The sequence below is a fragment of the Eleutherodactylus coqui genome, chromosome 2 (assembly GCF_035609145.1).
Source record: "Eleutherodactylus coqui strain aEleCoq1 chromosome 2, aEleCoq1.hap1, whole genome shotgun sequence".
Taxonomy (NCBI): domain Eukaryota; kingdom Metazoa; phylum Chordata; class Amphibia; order Anura; family Eleutherodactylidae; genus Eleutherodactylus; species Eleutherodactylus coqui.
In genome coordinates this window covers 322,587,923-322,607,543 of record NC_089838.1, presented here as the reverse complement: position 1 = coordinate 322,607,543, position 19,621 = coordinate 322,587,923, and positions in this window count along the sequence as shown.

The following is a 19,621-nucleotide window of genomic DNA, read 5'->3' as shown; positions in this document are numbered from 1 at the left end:
GGTGGCTCCCTGGAACCCACCGGCGGTACATAAATGTATCCCATTGCATTGCCCATCACAGCTGAGGTAATGTCGTGCTTAATGCAGGTGGGCTTCGGCCCACACTGCATGCCCCAGTCAGACTGGGGTTCTTTAGAAGTGGACACATGCAGTTACAACTCCGTGTGGACCGACAGCATTGGTGGCTCCCTGGAACCCACCGGCGGTATATAAATATATCCCATTGCAGTGCCCAACACAGCTGAGGTAATGTCGTGCTTAATGCAGGTGGGCTTCGGCCCACACTGCATGCCCCAGTCACACTGGGGTTCTTTAGAAGTGGACACATGCAGTTACAACTCCCTGTGGACCGACAGCATGGGTGGGTGCCAGGAAGCCACCGGCGGTACATAAATATATCCCATTGCAGTGCCCAACACAGGTGATGTAACGTCAGCTGTAATGCAGGTGGGCAAAAAATTAATTTGATTACACTGTAGGCGAGGGCCCCCAAAAATTGGTGTACCAACAGTACTAATGTACCTCAGAAAAATTGGCCATGCCCAACCAAGAGGGCAGGTGAAACCCATTAATCGCTTTGGTTAATGTGGCTTAATTGGTAACTAGGCCTGGAGGCAGCCCAGTTAAAATAAAAATTGGTGGAGGTGAAAGTTTCAACGCTTTAATGAGCATTGAAACGTATAAAAATTGTTTAGAAAAATTATATGAGTGAGCCTTGTGGGCCTAAGAAAAATTGCCCGTTCGGCGTGATTATGTGAGGTTTCAGGAGGAGGAGCAGGAGGAGGAGGAGGAATATTATACACAGATTGATGAAGCAAAAAGGTCCCCGTTTTTGATGGTGATAGAGAACGATGCTTCCATCTGCGGGTGCAGCCTACGTATTGCTTAGGTATCGCTGCTGTCCGCTGGTGAACCCCTTTCCTCTTCGGGAATGAGAGTGGAAAGGTTCTCCTTATACCGTGGGTCGAGCAGTGTGTACACCCAGTAATCCGTAGTGGCCAGAATGCGTGTAACGCGAGGGTCACGAGAAAGGCATCCTAACATGAAGTCAGCCATGTGTGCCAGGGTACCTGTACGCAACACATGGCTGTCCTCACTAGGAAGATCACTTTCAGGATCCTCCTCCTCCTCCTCTGGCCATACACGCTGAAAGGATGACAGGCAAGCAGCATGTGTACCCTCAGCAGTGGGCCAAGCTGTCTCTTCCCCCTCCTCCTCATGCTCCTCCCCCTCCTCCTCCTCAACGCGCTGAGATATAGACAGGAGGGTGCTCTGACTATCCAGCGACATACTGTCTTCCCCCGCCTCCGTTTCCGAGTGCAAAGCGTCTGCCTTTATGCTTTGCAGGGAACTTCTCAAGAGGCATAGCAGAGGAATGGTGATGCTAATGATTGCAGCATCCCCGCTCAGCATCTGGGTAGACTCCTCAAAGTTTCCAAGGACCTGCCAGATGGCTGCCAACCAGGCCCACTCCTCTGTAAATAATTGAGGAGGCTGACTCCCACTACGTCACCCATGTTGGAGTTGGTATTCCGCAATAGCTCTACGCTGCTCATAGAGCCTGGCCAACATGTTGAGCGTAGAGTTCCACTGTGTGGGCACGTCGCACAGCAGTCGGTGCACTGGCAGATGAAACCGATGTTGCAGGGTCCGCAGGGTGGCAGCGTCCGTCTTGGAGTTGCAGAAATGTGCGCAGAGCCGGCGCACCTTTCCGAGCAGGTATGACAAGTGTGGGTAGCTTTTCAGAAAGCGCTGAACCACCAAATTAAAGACATGGGCCAGGCATGGCACGTGCGTGAGGCTGCCGAGCTGCAGAGCCGCCACCAGGTTACGGCCGTTGTCACACACGACCATGCCCGGTTGGAGGCTCAGCGGCGCAAGCCAGCGGTCCGTCTGCTCTGTCAGACCCTGCAGCAGTTCGTGGGCCGTCTGCCTCTTCTCTCCTAAGCTGAGTAGTTTCAGCACGGCCTGCTGACGCTTGCCCACCGCTGTGCTGCCATGCCGCGCGACACCGACTGCTGGCGACGTGCTGCTGCTGACACATCTTGATTGCGAGACAGAGGTTGCGGAGGAGGAGGGTGCTTTAGTGGAGGAAGCATACACCGCCGCAGATACCACCACCGAGCTGGGGCATGCAATTCGGGGGCTGGGTAGGACGTGAGCGGTCCCAGGCTCTGACTCTGTCCCAGCCTCCACTAAATTCACCCAATGTGCCGTCAGGGAGATATAGTGGCCCTGCCCGCCTGTGCTTGTCCACGTGTCTGTTGTTAAGTGGACCTTGGCAGTAACCGCGTTGGTGAGGGTGCGTACAATGTTGCGGGAGACGTGGTCTTGCAGAGCTGGGACGGCACATCGGGAAAAGTAGTGGCGACTAGGAACCGAGTAGCGCGGGGCCACCGCCGCCATCATGCTTTTGAAAGCCTCCGTTTCCACAAGCCTATATGGCAGCATCTCCAGGCTGATCAATTTGGCAATGTGCACGTTAACGCTTGAGTGGCGTACTTGCGCTCGCGCTCAAACAGTCGCGCTAGCGACGTCTGGACGCTGCGCTGAGAGACATTGCTGGATGGGGCCGAGGACAGCGGAGGTGAGGTGAGGGTGTGGGTGCAGGCCAGGAGACGGTAGTGCCTGTGTCCTCAGAGGGGGGTTGGATCTCAGTGGCAGGTTGGGGCACAGGGGGAGAGGCAGTGGTGCAAACCGGAGGCGGTGAACGGCCTTCGCCCCACCTTGTGGGGTGCTTGGCCATCATATGCCTGCGCATGCTGGTGGTGGTGGCTCCCCAGCTGATCTTGGTGCGACAAAGGTTGCACACCACTGTTCGCCGGTCGTCAGGCGTCTCTGTGAAAAACTGCCACACCGTTGAGCACCTTGACCTCTGCAGGGTGGCATGGCGCGAGAGGGCGCTTTGGGAAACATTTGGTGGATTATTCGGTCTGGCCCTGCCTCTACCCCTGGCCACCGCACTGGCTCGGCCTGTGCCCACACCCTGACTTGGGCCTCCGTGCCCTCGCCCGCGTCCACGTCCTATAGGCCTACCCCTACCCCTCAGCATGGTGTATTACCAGTAGTGCAGAAACAGAACGCTGTAATTAAATGTGCCACTTATTGGCCTGTGGTTGGAGGCTGACTTTGCTTACGGAACGCCAGGAAATAATTTTGCGCAAGCCTGCTGTAACACTTAGCTGGCTGCGTATGAATTAGGAGGACTACTACACCCAGCAGAGACCCAGAACACTGAGGACAGTCACAGGCAGCCCAAATAGATTTTTTTCCCCAAATGTTTTTGCAAAGGCCCACTGCCTATATTCAATAAATATATCTCTTCTCTCTCTGCGTCACCGCTACTGGCCCTGGAGTATGTCAAAGAACTGCAGAGTGTTGCACTGTGGACTGCAATACAGCGGTGATTTAACAGCCAACACAGAGCCAGGAAATAATTTTGCGCAAGCCTGCTGTAACACTTAGCTGGCTGCGTATGAATTAGGAGGACTACTACACCCAGCACAGACCCAGAACACTGAGGACAGTCACAGGCAGCCCAAATAGATGTTTTTCCCCAAAGGTTTTTGCAAAGGCCCACTGCCTATATTCAATCAATATGTCTTCTGTCCCTGCCTCACAATATATGTGTTCTGTCCCTGCCTCACAATATATGTGTTCTGTCCCTGCCTCACCACTACTGGCCCTGCACTATGTCTAATTACTGCAGGGCGCAATGCTCTGCACAGCCGATATACAGAAAAAAAAAAAGTGCAACACTGCAAGAAGCAGCCTCCACAGTACTGCACACGGTTAGATGTGACCCTAAGAAGGACCGTTGGGGTTCTTGAAGCCTAAAATACTCCTAACGCTCTCCCTATAGCAGCTCCACCAAGACAGCACTTTCCCTAAAGTATGTCAGAACACATCTGTGGCGAGCCGCGGGAGGGGCCGATTTTTATACTCGGGTGACACCTGATCTCGCCAGCCACTCACTGCAGGGGGGTGGTATAGGGCTTGAACGTTGCAGGGGGAAGTTGTAATGCCTTCCCTGTCTTTCTATTGGCCAGAAAAGCGCGCTAACGTCTCAGAGATGAAAGTGAAAGTAACCCGAACATCACGTGGTACTCGTCACGAGTAACGAGCATCTCGAACACCCTAATACTCGAACGAGTATCAAGCTCGGACGAGTACATTCGCTCATCTCTAATTATAAGTGATATCTTTTTGCAAAGAGTCTTGATTAAAAATGTCCAGCCTTTTAGTTCATAAAGCCCGGTGTTAGTCGTTCAGTTGCTGACGCCATTTACACTGAACATTCATCGCTCTGATTTCCCCGATTTAGCAAGGATCTGTAGGATGATCAGCCCATGAATAAAGTGCCTTTACTCTATGTCATGGAATATAAAGTGCTAAGTTTCAGAATGCAATAAGTGTATGTTTCTTACCTTGTATTGGACTATTAACCCTTAAATAGAAGACTAAAACCTATGCTTTGTAGTGCCGGGAACTAGAATTTTAAGATAAGAAGTCAACAGACAAATTAAATAAGGCTAAGCTATGTTAACAGAGAAGACACACAGCTATAGCAGAAATATTGTCTAATGCAACAGTAATATCCTGACTTAGGTAATTTCTATGTCTGAGACGGGCCTTAAGAGCTTTGAGACTATTTGGTAGATGTCAATAAGCCTTATGATCAATCAGCTTTGTTACCTATGTAACACTACTCTTTGTACCAAGTAACTCTTGAATACGCCCTCGTCTTTCTGTATAAGAGTTGCTAATGTTGATAATAAAGTAGAATTCATTGAGTTCTCATGGAGAAGTGTCTTGACATAACATGGAGTGATTTCATGCTATTGATAGATAACTGCTAGCAAATCTTCTCATCACGGACTTCCATATCTACCAATTTGGCACCTGGCAACGAGGTCATCAGATCGGTACCGGTGTGGTCCGATAACAGCTGACACCCGGAACAGGGACCGAGTGACCAGAACCTCTGACCGACTTACTCTCAAACGGACAGAATGCACAGACCCATAATCAGGACAAAGCCGGCTGGTAAGAAACTGTTATTCTTATCCCTCATTGTGTCTATGTGATTCTGTCTGCTCAAAGTTGGGTAAGTGTGTTCATTTATATTGAGTGGTTCATTTAAGGTCTAAACTCAGTCTATTTTATATGACAAAGAACCCTGTCAAATAAGCTGTCTCATTGTCTAGGTTTGAATGAATGTGTAACCCAGTGTATTTGAAGGCCATAATAGTATCAATAGGTTGAATAATTGTCCTAGTGTGGCTATTCTATGATCTAAGTTCCTTAATCTACTGGTAACGTGTTCCGGTCTCTGACGAGGGACCGATGGTTTAAGTGGGTCCTGCACTGTGAAGCCTGAGTTTTTAGGGTCACGCAGTGGGAACACTTGTACTGTATGTTGTCTGTAGGAAAAGTGTCTGATTTGTGACAAGAATCTCTTGCCATAGTCGACATGATATCATCAGATGGGGTTACCCTCTCCTCAAATAAGGAGGCAAAAGGTTATTAAAAACCCATATAGATTACCAGTGAAACATGGGTAATGGATGGTCTAAGAAAGCCACCTTGGATGAGTCAGAATGGACAATGGCCAAAAACATAGTAAGGAATATGGAAGGTAAAGACATAGCTAAAGAATATAAGGCTTTGATGTCTATCATGAAGCAGGACACCAGACATGGGATCCTTAGTCCCCGTCTGTGGTCAAATACACGAATAGACTATAAAGGTAGTTTTAAAGATGCTAAACTCCTGGAGGCAGCTGGAGGTTGGGACAGATGTGCACGCCTGGTTGCTAAAGGGAAGTTAGAAGAAAGAATTGAAAATGATGGTGTCAGTAAGTACAGAATAAGAATGTAAGATCCTGAGAAACAGAGGTTGTCTACAGTTAGTAGGAGTTTATGACTGCTGTTAAAAAGACCTAGAAGAAGTGGCCAGAGATAAGGCTGATCCCTTCTTCTTCCTCTTGATGATGGAGGAATTTAATCCACCACCTGACCCTAAAGTGTCAGGTTCAGGGGCTATTTTCCTACATCATCTGAAAGACTGGGCTTCAAAGCATATGACAGAGTTAGGAATTACCCTACATGATGTTAGGCAGGAGAAGACAGAATCAGCAGAAAAATGTTTGTCTAGGATTCTGGTAGCGTGGAGGGACTTGGGATACATTCCTAATGTCCCTGCACATGCCCAACTTCTTACGCAACCCTTTGTGGGAGGTCTTATAAAGACCCTGAAGGACAAATTAGAAGCCACCCATCCTGAGTGGCGTACTCTAGAGGCTCAGGCTCTTCTTTAAGTTGTCAGCAGTTTGGAGCTAGGCTCCTGTACTACAGTTCTTGTAGACCTGGACAATAATGTATCCTGAAAACCTATCAGTTGCTACAACTGTGGCAAACAGGGCCACATGCGTAGACAATGTAGGGCACCTCCTAAGGCTCAGAATGGACAGTCCAAATCCAGGCCGTCCTCCTCTGACCATTAGGAAACAGGCAATCCAGTGTCTGTACTCATTTATGACGTCTGCCCTTTTCAAGTTAGCAAATCCAGAAAGGACCCAGTACCTATTGTCTCTGACTATTGGTTTAGAAGGTCCTCTCCCCTTTCTGGTAGACACTGGAGCAGCCACTAGTGTAATACAAAGCAGACGTGTCAAAGAGAGTGACGTAAGTAAACAAAGCCTTTTATGTGTAGGAGTAGATGGAACACCAAAAGATACTCCTTTGTCTAAGCCAATGGAAGTGAAGTTCACAACCAATTATTCTCTGACTACTCGATTGTTGGTTAGCGAAACCTCCCCTGTCAACCTATTAGCAGCGGATTTGCTGCAGAAAATCCACACCTCTTAGAGTTCAGGGAGGATGGGTTGGTTAAAATCACGGGTCAGTTAGCAGAGTAAGAAATCTGTATACTAGCTGCATTTTGTCAGTCTTCAGAAACCCCTATAGCCGTATGCACACCTTTGTTGTCAGAGGAGGAGCTGGAACAATACTTACAACAAGTTCCAGCCCCGCCTTCGGAGTGAGGGAACAGCGGATATAGGCAGACTAGTAGTACCACCAGTTCAGATTAGGTTGGAACCAGGAGTCCCATTGCCATGTATTTCTCTAGCCCTCTGTATAAAAGACAGTAGGTATTTGTTTGCTTTCACACACATAGGCAAGCAATATACCTGGGGTTGTGACGCTGCAGGGAGCTCAGATATCACCCTCCCTGTTCTCACAGCTCATGGGTCAAGTGTTGGAAGGCTGGCAACCTGCATCACAGGCTGTTGTTTTGTTATGATACGCTGATGACCTTTTGCTCTGTGCTCCAGACAAAGCTACATGTGTAGAGCCTTCAATTTCTCTTCTTCAATTCCTTGATGTAAGGCGTCAAAGAAAAAGCTTCAGTTTTGTTGTTCATCTGTGACTTTTCTTGGACATTGTCTCACGTCAGGAGCTCGTCATCTCACCCAGCATCGTAAATCTGCCATTATGGACATTAAGATACCCACTTCTGTCTCTAAAATACGTACCTTTCTAGGACTTGTTTCTTATTGTAGACCATGGACTGGGAATGCTTCGCAGCTGACGTAGCCACTGTCTGACTTTCTCAAGAAAGAACCCTTCCAACTTACAGAAGTAGCCATCTTGGCAGCACTAGCTCTGGGCCTGCCCAACTACGACAAACCCTTCAGGCTCTACTGCAATGAGAACAATGGACACACAGCAGCATGGAGGGCACCAACGACCCGCAGCCTACTACTCCAGCAGGTTAGACCCCCCGTCGTCCGACAATCACCTTCCTGTCTACGAGCAGTAGCGGCAGTCTCCAGGATGTTGGACAAGTCAGCGGACCTAGTTCTGGATTATGAGGTACAACTGTTAGCACCGCATGATATCTCTGCCATTCTAACACAGGTTCAGCCTAAGTACTTGTCTGCAGCCCCTTGCCTGAGACTCCAATGTGCCCTCCTGATGCCTGCCAACGTTACCATCACCTGCTGTCAGACTTTGAATCCTGCTACTCTTTTACCAGAACAGGATGACACTGAGCAAGCGACTCAAGAAGAACTTCACGACTGCTCCCATCTCATGCAGATGGAAACTTCTGGGTTTGATTCCGTCAAGGACACTCCACTACTTAGTCCCGATTTAACCTTGTTCATTGATGGCTCCAGGTATGCTGTAGATGGACAATTTCACACTGAATATGCGGTCACCACACAGACCCCTGTCCTTCATCAACAGTCCTTACTTGCACACGTCTCAGCCCAACAAGCTGAACTGCAGGCCCTTACACACACCTGTATGCTGGCACAAGACATGCTAACATTTACACAGACTCTAGATATGCCTTGGCAGACCAAGCAACCAAAGAAGCAGCCCTGCTACCCTTCACACCGGCAGTTCTAGCCACCTACCAAGAAGATGATGACATGTCACCATCGCTAAATGTCTCACAACATCTTTTGTATTTTCAGAAGCAAGCATCTTCCCATGAAGTGTTGGGTTGGTAAGCAAAAGGAGCCACTTCAGATTCCAGTGGCATGTGGACACTTCACGGGAAGCCTTGTCTTCCAAGAGCCTTGTTTCCAGTGCTAGCCTCCATAACACATGACCTCATGCATGCCTCAAAATTGCAATGTGTGATCTTGTTTCCAGGTATTGGTATGCGTCTGGTTTTCGGTAGTTGCTGTCTCTTATACGCAGGAATGTACAACTTATGCACTGTTCAACCCAGGAAGGACTGTGAAAACCCCTTCTAAGCACACTCCTAGGCCCCTTGTACCCCTTCCAGAGGTTGCAGATTGACTACATACAACTTCCTTAAAGGGGTTGTCCCGCGCCGAAACGTTTTTTTTTTTTTTAACCCCCCCCCCCCCCGTTCGGCGCGAGACAACCCCGATGCAGAGGTTAAAAAAACAAACCGGAGAGTGCTTACCTGAATCCCGGCGGTCCGGCGTCTTCATACTCACCTGCTGAAGATGGCCGCCGGGGTCTGCTCCCTCCGTGGACCGCAGCTCTTCTGTGCGGTCCATTGCCGATTCCAGCCTCCTGATTGGCTGGAATCGGCACGTGACGGGGCGGAGCTACACGGAGGCGGCATTCTGCACGAGCGGCCCCATTGAAGACAACAGAAGACCCGGACTGCGCAAGCGCGGCTAATTTGGCCATCGGAGGCCGAAAATTAGTCGGCACCATGGAGTCGAGGACGCCAGCAACGGAGCAGGTAAGTATAAAACTTTTGATAACTTCTGTATGGCTCATAATTAATGCACAATGTACATTACAAAGTGCATTAATATGGCCATACAGAAGTGTATAGACCCACTTGCTGCCGCGGGACAACCCCTTTAAATCTGGACCGTTTCAATACGTCCTTGTATGTATTGCTCTCTTCTCTGGCTGGAGATTTACCCCTTTTCTGAGGCTAATGCCAAAAATACAGCCAAAAAGCTTCTTTCTGAAGTGGTCTGTAGGTTTGGTGTTTCAGAAACCATTGAGAGTTACTGTGGTGCTCCCTTTAGTGAGATTGCAGGGATGTTAGGCATAGAACAGGCATTCCACACATCCTACCATCCTCAAAGCAGTGAGGGAGTAGAGAGGCTGAATGGGACCAGAAAAAAAAAAAAAAGATAAAATTTAAAAGCAATGACCGAATTGAATAAACCTTGGCCTGAGTGTCTTTCCTTGTCTCTCTTGTCAATAAGACACAAGCCCACTAGAGATGAGCGAGCATACTCGTCCGAGCTTGATGCTCGTTCGAGTATTAGGGTGCTCGAGATGCTCGTTACTCGAGACGAGCACCACGCGGTACTCGTCTCGATTAAACAAGCACTGACCATTGAATTCAATGGAGCCGGCAATACAGCTGGCTCCATTGAAAGCAATGGGCTGCTGGCGATCGCGGGATGAATTGTCGGGAAGGGCTTAAATATATAAGCCCTTCCCTGCAATTCATCCAGAAATGTGTAAAAATAAAAAAATATATATACTCACCTGCTCCCGGCAGACGGAGTTCAGCGCGGCCGGCTGCAGTCTTCCTGAACTGCTCTGAACAGCTGTGAGTAGTATTGAGCTGCCGGGGATTTAAAATCCCTGCCTGCTGAATGAGCTGCATCTGACTGGTCACAGCCTGACCAATCAGAGGCAGCCCTCACTCACACCCATTCATGAATTCATGAATGGGTGAGTGAGTGCTGCCTCTGATTGGCTCAGCGCAGGGACAGCTGAGAGCGGCTCTGGAGGGATCAGTGACTAAAGCTTTGCACGGACTACTAAGTCTATCTATTGAACTTGCAGACAATTCTGGTGTTTATGTTCCATTTACATCATGGTTGGAGGACATTTTTGGACAATGGAGTGCTTGGATCACGTCTCTTCTTACCACTTTGACTATTATGGTAATTGGTTTTGTAGTAGTAGGTTGTTGTGTAGTATCTTGTATACGCCGCATATTAGCAAAATCTGCTAAGAAGGTGATACCCACTATGATAGCACAAAATGGTATGTAAGCCCAGCTCTCATGTTCAGCCGGCTATAATTATTCTTGTATTGGTCAGAACAATAGTGAAATGTAATATAAAGGCTGGCAGACATAGCTAGGATGGACTGAAGTACTTCAAATGTTTACTGTTGTTCTGGGACAAGATAAGAAACAAAAGGGAGAAATGTCATGGAATATATAGTGTTAAGTTTCAGAATGCAATAAGTGTATGTTTCTTACCTTGTATTGGACTATTGACCCTTAAATAGAAGACTAAAACCTAGCCTTTGTAGTGCCAGGAACTAGAATTTTAAGATAAGAAGTCAACAGACAATTAAATAAGACTAAGCTATGTTAACAGAGAAGACACACAACTATAGCAGAAATAGTGTCTAATGCAACAGCAATATCCTGACTTAGGTAATTTCTATGTCTGAGACGAGCCTTAAGAGCTTTGAGAATATTTGGTAGATGTCAATAAGCTTTATGGTCAATAAGCTTTGTCACCTATGTAACACTAATCTTTGTACCAAGTAACTCTTGAATCCGCTCTCGTCTTTCTGTATAAGAGTTGGTAATGTTGATAATAAAGTAGAATTCATTGAGTTCTCATGGAGAAGTGTCTTGACTATAGATGAGCGAGTATACTCGCTAAAGGCAATTGCTCGAGCGAGTATTGCCTTTAGCAAGTATCTCCCCCGCTCGAGACGGAAGGTTAGGCTGCCGGCAGCGGGCACAGAGCTGTGGGGGAGAGCGGGGCGGAACGGAGGGGAGATCTCTCTCTCTCTCCCCCCCGCTCCCTCATGCTGACAGCCGCTACTCACCGCTCCCCTGCGCCGGCACCCGAACCTTCTGTCTCAAGCGGGGGAGATACTCGCTAAAAGGCAATGCTCGCTCATCTCTAGTCTTGACATAACATGGAGTGATTTCATGCTATTGATAGATAATTGCTAGCAAATCTTCTCATCACGGGCTTCCATATCTACCAATTTGGCACCTGGCAACGAGGTCATCAGATCGGTACCGGTGTGGTCCGATGACACTCTATTATCTCTGCCCCCTGTAGAAGTTATACCATGAGCGCTACCATGACCCCTGTATCATGCCAAAAGTAAAGCAGCCTGAGACCATTCATGTGAGGGGTTGCTTCTCATCCGAGGGAGGGGGCTCACTCACAGCCTAAGACCACCGCCATGAAAAAAAGGTATCTAAACCTCCTCCAAGAGCAACTTCTCCCAAACATCCCAGAGCAATGTAGTGATGCACAATGCTTTTCCCACCATAATGGAGCTCCACATCACAAGACAAGAGTGATAACTAAGTGGCTCAGTGAACAAAATATTGACATTTTGTGTCCATGGCCATGAAACTCCCCAGATCTCCATCCCACTGAGAACCTGTGGTCAGTCCTCAAAGTGGGAAGACAAACAAAAACTCAGAAATCGTGATAAACTCCAAGAAACGATTAATAATAATGGGTTACCATCAGTCAGGATTTGGCCCAGATGTCAGAGCGAATTGTAGAAGACTTGGAAAATAAGGGTCAACACTCTAAGGGCTCTTACCCACTGGCGATAAATTTTCTCGCGATGTGAGAGTGAGTGAAAACGCATGATTTGGAAACCAATGATTTTCAATGATAGGATGCAGACACCAGGCTTACAAAAATATATATTTTTATTTTAACCCATTAAGGACCAAGTGCTTTATAAATACGGCTTCAATCCCGACCGATAGTAAATATACGGCATGGGATTAAAGCTGAAGAAGTAAAAAAAAATTACAGAATACAGTAGAAGTTTATATGAAAAATAGAAACCGACTCACTGCCAGTGAAAACATAAACAGCTGCCATGAGCACCTTGTAACCCCGATTATACAAACTACATGATGAACCCTTTCCTGTCACTTATTGTAACGCAAATATCATTTTAAAAATAAAGGACTATAAATTTTAATTTTTTTTTTTGCTTTTCGTACAAATTACCCCAAATAAAATTTTTAAAAAATGGAAAAGAAATTCAGTCAAAAAATGAAGGTATTAAAATATAGTCCAGTGTGTGACAAAAAAAAACACAGCAAAAATAATTTTTGCAGGTCATGAAAAACAAATAGGGCCATAAAACCACCCCAGGGGTGGTCAGGGGCGTAACTATAGGGGGATGCAGAGGATGCAGTTACACCCGGGCACAGAAGCCTTAGGAGGCCCATGAGTCCTCTCTTCTTCAGATAGGTCACCCAGTACTATGAATAAAGCCTTAGTTGGGGGACCTGTTACAGATTTTGCATTGGGGCCCAGAAGCTTCGAGTTGGGTAGAATCACTAAAAAAGTATCTGGTCCTTTAGAAGCAAAACACCCTGGTCTTCAAGGGTTAATAAATAACCTCGGAGGTGAAGTTGCCATAGAAGCTTCTGTTAATAGATGGGTAATATGCGGTTATTCAGAAACGTTAGATCTATATGGTCCAGCGCCCCATAAACCCTCAAAAGACAAATCCTCTATGACTATTACAGAGCGGCGCACATATCTACCAATGTTCACAAATTACTATTTCACATAAATAAGACCACATCCCGGTCTGAAGAACCTCGTCCCAGAAATGTCTACTTACATCTTACCCATGAGGCAACTGCAAAACCCAAGGAGCAGATGAGGGAAGCAGCAGTCCTGAAGTTATCTGTGCTGCTCTCCCCATCTCCGCCTTATCTTCTTTTATCCGAAGCTCTTGCTAAGGCCAATATACACTGCAGTAAGAAGTTGTCGGAGTTGAATTACATTTTCTATATGTGAATGTAATGATTAGAGATGAGCGAGCACCAAAATGCTCGGGTGCTCGTTGCTCGAGTCGAACTTTCCGCGATGCTCGAGGGTTCGTTTCGAGTAACGAACCCCATTGAAGTCAATGGGCGACTCGAGCATTTTTGTATATCGCCGATGCTCGCTAAGGTTTTCATTGGTGAAAATCTGCAAAACCCAAGAAAGTGATGGAAACAACACAGAAATGGATAGGGCAGGCAAGGGGCAACATGCTGGGCTGCATCTCAGGTTCCCAGGTCCCACTATTCAGCCACAAAAGCGGCAAGAGTGGGCCCCCCCCTCCCAACAATTTGTACTTCGGACAAACCCTCATTAGTAAGCCACACCTTAGCTAAGCACCACACTACCTCCAACTAAGCACAAGCACTGCCAGCAGGACACACCGCTGCCTCTTCTCCTGGGTTACGTGCTGCCCAACCCCCCCCCCCCCCCCGCACGACCCAGTGTCCACAGCGCACACCAAATTGTCCCTGCGCAGCCTTCAGCTGCCCTCATGCCACACACTGGCCCCATAGCCACACCACCCTCATGTCTATTTATAAGTGCGTCTGCCATGAGGAGGAACCGCAGGCACACACTGCAGAGGGTTGGCAGGGCCAGGCAGCGACCCTCTTTAAAAGGGGCGGGGCGATAGCCCACAATGCTGTACAGAAGCAATGAGGAATCCAATCCTGTGCCACCTCCGTCAGGAGCTGCAAACATGGGCATAGCAATGGGGAATCCATGTGCCACACAGTATTCATTCTGTCAAGGTGTCGCATAGCTCAATCCACACTGCAAGGGGAAAGCCATCTGCACTCTGCCCTCTACCTAAGTCAGTCAGTGTCTTTGTGCCAGACAGGTCAAACACCGCTATGGGAACTAAGTTTGCACCAACAGCATAGGGGGGTCCTAGGAAACCCAAGACATGAACAAAAAATTGATCTGAGCGGCCAAACATGGCAGACTTGCACCGCGCCCTCGGCATAGGCCTCGGCCCACAGATTCAGCAATCCTAGACAGGAAGCGGACTTTCACTGCACCCAGGACATAGGTCTCTGCACAAACCCTCAGCAATCGCGGGCCTACAGCGGACTCCAATGCTAGCGTAGCTGTGCACGTCTCATTAGCGCTGTATTGCTCCTGTAGTTTGTCCCAATGCAGTGCCCCGGAAAGAAGAGCTAACGTCAGATTAAATACAGGTGGGCTTCGGCCCACACTGCATGCCACAGTTAGACTGGGGTTCTTTATAAGTACACACAGGCAGTTACAACTCCGTGTGGACTGACAGCATGGATGGGTCCCAGAAGCCACCGGCGGTACATAAATAAATCCCATTGCAGTGCCCAGCACAGCTGAGGTAACATCAGATTAAATGCAGGTGGGCTTCGGCCCACACTGCATGCCCCAGTCTGACCGGGGTTTTTTATAAATAGTCACAGGCAGGTACAAATCCGCAATGGGAATTCCGTGTGCACCCACAGCATGGGTGGCTCCCTGGAACCCACCGGCGTTACATAAATAGATCCCATTGCAGTGCCCTGGACAGCAGAGCTAACGTCAGATTAAATACAGGTGGGCTTCGGCCCACACTGCATGCCCCAGTCAGACTGCGTTTTTTTATAAGTATACAAAGGCAGGTACAACTCCCTAATGTGAAGTCCGTGTGGACCCACAGCATGGGTGCGTCCCAAGAAGCCACCGGCGGTACATAAATAAATCCCATTGCATTGCCCAGCACAGCCGAGGTAACGTCAGATTAAATGCAGGTGGGCTTTGGCCCACACTGCATGCCCCAGTCAGACTGGGGTTCTTTATAAGTAGACACATGCAGTTACAACTCCGTGTAGACCGACAGCATGGGTGGGTCCCAGGAAGCCACCGGCGGTACATAAATAAATCCCATTGCAGTGCCCAGCACAGCTGAGGTAACGTCAGATTAAATACAGGTGGGCTTCGGCCCACACTGCATGCCCCAGTCTGACCGGGGTTTTTAATACATAGACACAGGCAGGTACAAGTCAATAATGTGAAGTCCGTGTGGACCGACAGCATGGGTGGCTCCCTGGAACCCACCGGCAGTACATAAATAAATCCCATTGCAGTGCCCTGGACAGCAGAGCTAACGTCAGATTAAATACAGGTGGGCTTCGGCCAAGAATGTTTTCATTGTTGGAGGAGGAGGACGGGGATGCTTTTGAGGCAGTACGTGTCCTATCCCCGTGTCCGTGGTTATATGCACCTTACCAGTAACCGCGTTGGTGGGATAGTGGTCACGACTGTGGACCTGTTAGCACGGTTTTATTCCGTTGGTTTTCGGAATGTGGCCAGGATTAAGTGGGCCGTGGTGGGGGGCTTTCTTATTGTGTCGTTTAAGGTGAAATTCTTGGACTGCCGCCAGACGGACCACTGCGAAAGCATTTGCCAAGAAGGTTTTCATTGTTGGAGGAGGAGGAGGGGGATCTTTTTGAGGCAGTACGTGTCCTGTCCCCATGTCCGTGGTTATATGCACCTTCCCAGTGACCGCGTCGCTGAAATGTTGTCGCACCTGGCGAACCTAGTAGCGTGGCCTCGCCACCATCATGTCTTTGGTAAGCCTCCATTTCCACTACCCTGTAACATTGCAGTAGCAGCAGTATAGGCAGAGCCGAGAATTAGTAACATTTCAGCGGTAAGAGTATGCACAAACCCCAGTAACATTTCATTGGCAGCAGTGACGACAGACCCCACTAACATTTCATTTGCAGCAGTATACACAGACCCCAGTAACATTTCAGTAGTATCTGTATAGACAGACCCCAGTAACATTTCAGTAGTATCAGTATAGACAGACCCCAGTAACAGTAACGTAGTATAAGTCTAGACAGACCCCAGTAACATTTCAGTTCCAGCAATATTGACAGACCCCAGTAACATTTCAGTAGTATCAGTTGCGACATGCCCCAGTCACATTTCAGTTCCAGCAGTGCAGACAGACCCCAGTAACAGTAACGTTGAAGCAGTATGGGCAAAGAAGCAGATAAACATTTCCCTGGCAGCAGTGTAGGGAGAGCAAAGTATTTGTAACATTTCAGTAGTAGCAGTATAGACATGCCCCAGCAACAGTAATGTAGAAGCAGTATGGGCAAAGTAGCAGATAAACATTTCCCTGGCAGCAGTGCAGGGAGAGCATAGTATTTGTAACATTTCAGTAGTAGCAGTATAGACAGGCCCCAGTAACAGTAACGTAGAAGCAGTATGGGCAGAGCCCACTATTAGTTACATTTCTGTTATAGCAGTATAGACCTGCCCCAGTAACATTTCCGTTGAAGCATTATGGGCAGAGCCCAGTATTAGTAAAATTACAGTAGTAACAGTATACACCAACCAAGGTAACATTTCAGGAGCAGAAGTATCGGCAGACCGAAGTAACATTTCTGTTGCTGAAGGATAGTCAGACCCCTGTAGCATTACTGTGGCAGAAGTAAAGGTAGGCAGAACAGAGTTACATTTCTGTAGCAAATGTGTAGGCCAACCCCAGACACAGTGGTGTACCCTGAGTGCAGGCGAAGCCCATAAAAATTACTTGGATTACATTGTAGGCGAGGGCCCGAAAAATTGGTTTACCGACAGTACAAATGTACCCCACAAAAATTGCCCATGCCCAACCCAGAGGGCAGGTGAAACCCATTAATCGCTTAGCGTACTGTTGCTTAATTTTTAACTAGGCCTGGAGGCAGCCCAGTCAAAAAAACAATTGGTTCAGGTGGAAGTTTCAATGCTTTAATGAGAATTGAAACAGATAAATATTATTTAGAAAAGTTATATGAGCCTTTTGGCCCACAAAAAAATTGCCCATTCGCGGTGATTACGAGAGGTTTCAGGAGGAGGAGCCAGAGGAGGAGGACGAATATCATACACAGATTGACAAAAGTCTTTAAGTAGCACTGCTGTCCGCTGGTGGAGAACAGAAGTCTGGGGAAATCCAGGCTTTGTTCATCTTTATGAGTATAAGCCTTTCGGCACTGTCAGTTGACAGGCGGGTACGCTTGTCCGTGATGATTCCCCCAGTTGCACTAAACACCCTCTCTGACAAGACGCTAGCTGCAGGGCAAGCCAACACCTGCAGGGCATACAGCGCGAATTCGGGCCACATGTCCAGCTTTGACACCCAGTAGTTGTACGGAGCAGAGGCGTCACGGAGGACGGTGGTACAATCGGCTGCGTACTCCCTCACCATCTTCTTACAGTGCTCCCTCCGACTCAGCCTGGACTGGGGAGATGTGAGACAGTCTTGCTGGGGAGCCATAAAGCTGGCAAAGGCCCTGGAGAGTGTTCCCCTGCCTGCACTGAACATGCTGCCTGATCTCCGCGCCTCCCCTGCTACTTGGCCCTCGGAACAGCGCCTTCTGCCACTAGCGCTGTCGGATGGGAAGTTTACCATTCGTTTGTCCACCAGGGCCCTGTGGTATTACATCACTCTCAAACCCCTTTTCTCTTCGGGAATGAGAGTGGAAAGGTTATCCTTATACCGTGGGTCAAGCAGTGTGTACACCCAGTAATCCGTAGTGGCCAGAATGCGTCTAACGCGAGGGTCACGAGAAAGGCATGCTAACTAGAGATGAGCGAACCTACTCGTTTCGAGTAATTACTCGATCGAGCACCGCAATTTTCGAGTACGTCCGTACTCGGGTGAAGAGATTTGGGGGGCGCCGGGGGGAGGGGGGAGGCGTGGTGTAGCGGGGAGTAGCTGTGGGAACAGGGGTGAGTCCTCTCTCTCTCCCTCTCCCCTCCCACTCCCCGCTGCAACCCCCCACTCACCCACGGCGCCCCCCGAATCTTTTTGCCCGAATACGAAAGTACTCGAAAATCGCGGTGCTCGGGCAAAAAAGGGGCGTGGCCGAGTAGGTTCGCTCATCTCTAATGCTAACATAAAGTCAGCCATGTGTGCCAGGGTACCTGTACGCAACATATGGCTGTCCTCACTAGGAAGATCACTGAGTATCCTCCTCCTCCTCAGGCCATATGCGCTGAATGGATGAGAGGCAAGCAGCATGGGTACACTCTGCAGTCGGCCCAGCTGTCTCTTCCTCCTCAGGCTCCTCCCCCTCCTCCTCCTCCTCCACGTGCTGAGATATAGACATGAGGGTGCTCTGACTATCCAGCGACATACTGTCTTCCCCCGCCTCTATTTCCGCCTGCAAAGCATCAGCCTTTATGCTTTGCAGGGAACTTCTCAACAGGCATAGCAGGGGAATGGTGACGCTAATGATTGCAGCATCGCCGCTCACCATCAGGGTGGACTCCTCAAACTTTCCAAGGACCTGGCAGATATCTGCCATCCAGGCCCACTCCTCTGTAAAGAATTGAGGAGGCTGACTCCCACTTCGCCGCCCATGTTGGAGTTGGTATTCCACTATAACTCTACGCTGCTCATACAGCCTAGCCAACATGTGGAGCGTAGAGTTCCACCGTGTGGGCACATCGCAAAGCATTCGGTGCACTGGCAGATTAAACCGATGTTGCAGGGTGCGCAGGGTGGCAGCGTCCGTGTTGGACTTGCGGAAATGTGCGCTGACCCGGCGCATCTTGCCGAGGAGGTCTGACAAGTGTGGGTAGCCTTTCAGAAACCGTTGAACCACCAAATTAAAGACGTGGGCCAGGCATGGCACGTGCGTGAGGCTGCCGAGCTGCAGAGCCGCCACCAGGTTACAGCCGTTGTCACACACGACCATGCCCAGTTGGAGGCTCAGTGGCGAAAGCCAGCGGTTGGTCTGCTCTGTCAGACCGTGCAACAGTTCGTGGGCCGTGTGCCTCTTCTCTCCTAAGCTGAGTAGTTTCAGCACGGCCTGCTGACGCTTGCCCACCGCTGTGCTGCCGCGCCGCGCGACACCGACTGCTGGCGATGTGCTGCTGGTGACAAGTCTTGATTGGGAGGTAGAGGTTGCGTTGGAGGAGGAGGAAGGTTTAGTGGAGGTGGCATACACCGCCACAGATACCAGCACCGATCTGGGGCCCGCAATTCTGGGGGTGGGTAGGACGTGAGAGGTCCCAGGCTCTGACTCGGTCCCAGCCTCCACTAAATTCACCCAATGTGCCGTCAGGGAGATATAGTGGCCCTGCCCGCCTGTGCTTGTCCACGTGTCCGTTGTTAAGTGGACTTTGGCAGTAACCGAGGTGGTGAGGGCGCGTACAATGTTGCGTGAGACTTAGTCGTGCAGGGCTGGGACGGCACACCGTGAAAAATAGTGGAAGCAAATGTAATGGAGTCGAGCACCACGTGGTGCTCGCCTCGAGTAACGAGCATCTCGAACACCCTAATGCTCGAACGAGCATCAAGCTCGGACGAGTGCG